This window comes from Anas acuta, chromosome 1 (assembly GCF_963932015.1).
Source record: "Anas acuta chromosome 1, bAnaAcu1.1, whole genome shotgun sequence".
Taxonomy (NCBI): Eukaryota; Metazoa; Chordata; class Aves; order Anseriformes; family Anatidae; genus Anas; species Anas acuta.
Window position 1 is genome coordinate 47,519,465 of NC_088979.1, and position 4,517 is coordinate 47,523,981.

The following is a 4,517-nucleotide window of genomic DNA, read 5'->3' on the forward strand; positions in this document are numbered from 1 at the left end:
TTCCTTATGAGGGAAGGCTGAGAGACCTGTTCAGCCTTGAGAAAAGAAGACTGAGAGGGGATCTTATCAATGTTTACAAATATCTTAAGTGAGGGAGACAGTGGGAATTTGCCAACCTCTTTTCGGTAGTCTGTGGGTATAGGACAAGGGGAAACGACCAAAGTATGGAGTACAAGATGTTCCGCACCAACATGCAAAAGAATTTCTTCATGGTGAGGGTGACGGAGCACTGGAACAGGCTGCCCAGGGAGGCCGTGAAGTCTCCTTCTCTGGAAATATTCAAGGCCTATCAGGACTCCAACCTGGGCAACCTGCTCTAGGGAACCTGCTTTGGGATGGGAGTTGGACCCAATGATTTCTTGAGGTCCCTTCCAACCTCTACACTGCTGTGATTCTGTGATCATGGTGCAGATCAGATACCAGAGAGGGCAGAGCACAGCTTCATTGATATTGTATCATCATATATTCATATCATCTTCTCAGATTCCTAGATGCATCTCCGTATCTGTAGTGAGTTTACATGGCAAAGTTTTTGTAGCAGGGGGTGGCAGTGGTGGCTTCCGTGAGAAGAATCAAGAAGCTTCCCATGTTAGATAGGGGCCAGTTTCAGCCAACTCCAAAAGGATCCACTACTGGCCAGTGTCAAGCCAATAAGTGGTGTTGTTTTCACCTCTGTGAGAGCAGATTTAAGAAACGAGAAAAAAAAAACAAACTGCTGCATAACAGCAGCTGGGAGAGTGAGGAGTGAAAAACAGCCCTGCAGACACCAAGGTCAGTGAAGAAGGAAGGGGAGGAGGTGCTTCAGACGCTGGACCAGAAGTTCCCCTATGGCCTGTGGACAGGGCCTTGGTGTAGCAGGTTGTCCCCCTGCAGCCCATGGAGTAAGACAGTGGAACAGATTTGCACACTGCAGCCCATGTTGTAGCCCATGGTGGAGCAGGTGGATCTGGCCTGAAGGAGGCTGTAACCCATGGAGAGGAGCCCACACAGGAGCAGGTGACCTGTCAGGAGCTGCTGCCCCTGTGGGGGACCCAGGTTGGAGCAGTGTGCTCTTGATGGATGGACTTCATGGTACAGACGCATATATGGAGCAGTTCTTGAAGAGCTGGTGCCTGTGGGAAGCCAGTGCAGGGTCAGTTCAGGAAGTATTGTATCCCATCGGAGGGACCCCAAGTTAGAGAAGGGGAAGAGAGTGACCTTGAAGGAATGTCAGAGACGAAGGGCTACAGACTGACTGTAAACCCCATTCCACCATTCCCCTGCACTGCTTGGGTGGAGGAGGTGGAAAAGCGTAGATGAGGAGGGAGGCATTTTTTAGTTTCTTTCCTTTGTTTTTCACGTCTCTAGCTTGTTAGTAATAGGTAATAAATTTCTCTAATTTTCTCATGCTGAGTCTGTTTTCCTATGATGTTAATTTTTGAGCGATCTCCATCCTTATCTCAACCCTTGAGCCCTCTATATTGGATTTTCTCCCCCTTCCCTTTGAAGGGGGGGTAAGACAATGGATCTTGATTGTGGTGGATCTTGACTGCCCTGCTGAGTAAAACCACCACAGTTTCCTCACCTCTTCCTAAAGTTTGGCCATCAGGCAGATCAGCTCGTTTACCTGGGCACAAATCCCACAGGTGTGCTTGCTACCACTCTCCATCTCTGGGAATATCCTCAGGCACACACCACAGACTGAAAGCTGAAAGTTGAATAGTCACAGGAACAGCCTGGATATCCATCTTTGTGGTTGCATCATCCTACTGGGTGTCAGAGGAACAGAAGCAAAGGGCAAGGCTTTCTACCGTGGAATCACCTTGTGCCTCCTTGCTGCCACATGCCTCACAGAATATTGGTTAATACATTGTCATTAATTGAAGAGGCCATCAGGGATGCAGTCCAAACTTGCTGGTGGTCAGACCAAGCAGCAGGCCACCTACTGGCATAGTGCTCCCACCACTCTTGCATGAACTGGTGTGTGAACTGCCATACCACTCCCCATCTGTTAGAGACCCTGGTCACAATATTGATGGTCACTGGTGTCCCCCTATGGGTGCAATATGAGACTTCCTCCAGTTTGAACTGGAGTAATGTCAGCTGGCACCACCCGTCTCTTGTCCCCTCCTGAGACTGGTCACCTGTTGGCTGGGTTCTCTGCACAGATAGCCACACAGCCTGAGGGTGTCAGGGCCCAGCAACCCCCTTGGGACCCTGTGGGACCTCACAAACCTTGTGCTCTTCTCAGCACCTAGTAACTTAGTAGGTTAGGCCTTTACACAGTACATAAATAATAACTGTCTGCAGTACAGTGTAAGAGAAGTTTCTGTAGAGCATCTAGAAGATGTGATTGCCCTCTAGCACGAGTCTTCTTATTGTTGCAATATTAGAAATATAAGCCCCAGGTGCAGAAAGTGGGTTGTGCTAAATGAGCCAGTGGTCTAATCAAATAGAGCCTCGTAAGGGAAGATCTGTTAATGACAAGTCTCTAGTGTAAATGAATATTTTTTGTTTTCATCAGCATTCCACTTTCTTCTAAAGTAGAAATCATTTTCATTTTAAGAATAATAAAATAAAGAGGAACCTTCCTTCTTTCATTTCCATCTCCTCTTATAGATTGAGATTATATTTTCTTTTGAGATAAAGGCAATTTATTAAGACAGGAAAATAATAATAACAATAATAATAATAGTACTACTGCTAATAATGTGTACAAAAGAAGTGATGCACAATGTATTTGCTCACCACCTGCTGACAGATGTTCAGCCTAACCCCAAGCAGCCTGTCACTCCTCCCCCCAACTAGCCACCCCTATATGTTGTTTGGCATGACTTCAGATGGTATGGAATACCCCCTTTGGCTCGTTTGGGTCAGCTGTTTGGGTCTGTCCCCTCCCAGCTCTTGCTGCACTCACAGCCTGCCCATTGGCAGTACAGAGTGAGAAGCTGAAATGTCCTTGGCTTGGTGTAAGCACTGCTCTGCAACAATTAAAACATCAGCATGTTATCAGCACTCTTCTCATCCTAAGACAAAACATAGCATTCCACCAGCTGCTAGGAAGAAAATTAACTCTGTCCTAACTGAAACCAGGATAAGGACAAGGGGCAACGACCAAAAAACAGAGTACAGGAAGTTCTGCAACAGCATGCAAAAGAACTTCTTCATGGTGAGGGTGATGGAGCACTGGAACAGGGTGCCCAGGGAGGTTGTGGAGTCTCCTGTGGAGATATTCAAGGCCCATCAGAACTCCTACCTGGGCAACCTGCTCTAGGGAACCTGCTTTGGCAGGGGGGTTGGACCTGATCTTTTTAAGTCCTTTCCAACCCCTACAATTCTGTGATTCTGTAATTTTTTCTCTGTGGTGAACAGTGATAGGATCTAAGGGAATGGCAAGAAGCTGCATCAGGGGAGGTTCAGGTTGGATATAAGGAAAATGTTCTTCATTGAGGGAGTTGTTGGGCTCTGGAACTGGCTCCCCAGGGAAGTGATCATGACAACAATCCTGCTGTAGTTCAGGAAGCATTTGGACAACACTCTTAGGCACATGGTTTGAGTTTTGGGTAGTCCTGTGTAGAGGCAGGAGTTGCACTGATCCTTGTAGTTCCCTTCCAACTTGGGATTCTATAATTCTATTAGTGTGGTTTAACCTAAAGGTGACAACATTTACAACGGAAGATATGTGAATGCGTTTATATGTAAATGCAAAAGAGGAGGATGAGAATTCATTTATAGCTAAGATTTTTAAAATTTACCCCAAATAAGGCTATTTCAAAATCAATTTTAAAAATGATAACTGTCTTAAACTCTCATTTCCTGTTACATCCAAAGAGGGATGTATTTTCTTGTCTAAAATTAAATTGTATTTAAAAGTTTAATCACACCTGGTTACTAGGATTTGGATAGTATATTGTCATGGGTCTGTGACATCAATGCCATTTTATAGAGATATAAAATTAAAAACTTTTTTTTTTTTTTTGAGGGAAGAGTTAAATACGTTTTATTTCATTCAGAAAAGAATTTAAAGTAAGTATTTAAACTAGGCTAGCTGGTGGATGAACAAACTGTAAAATAGTGATGTAATGTGGGTCAGAGCAGAAACAGCTGGGGTAATATGGTAGGAGAGGTCTTCACAGTACTTCCATTCAGCAAGCACATTCAGCAAGCAATCCAAGTACATCTTGGATTCATCTCAAGTCAGTTTCACTAACAGAAAGGGACAGGTGAAATTTCATCCTTTACAATACAAGGTGAAATAAGGATTCTGAAAAAGATTTCCACAAAATTGTTTTAGTCTTCCCAATGTTATTTGACCCCTCTGCCCTCTTTTTAGATGGTTTCATCAGGTTAGACAAAGGCGGTTTCCAGAGCTGCCTGAGTTTTTCATCTTGCATCCTAAAGGCAGGAAGTCAGAACACTAACGTGTTTTGATTATATGAAGGAAACTGCCTTGTCTTCCATTTCCATAATTTTTTTATAAAGATATAACTGCCAGAGCATTTATTTTTCCCTATTTCCCTCTTGCTGCTTTCTGTCTT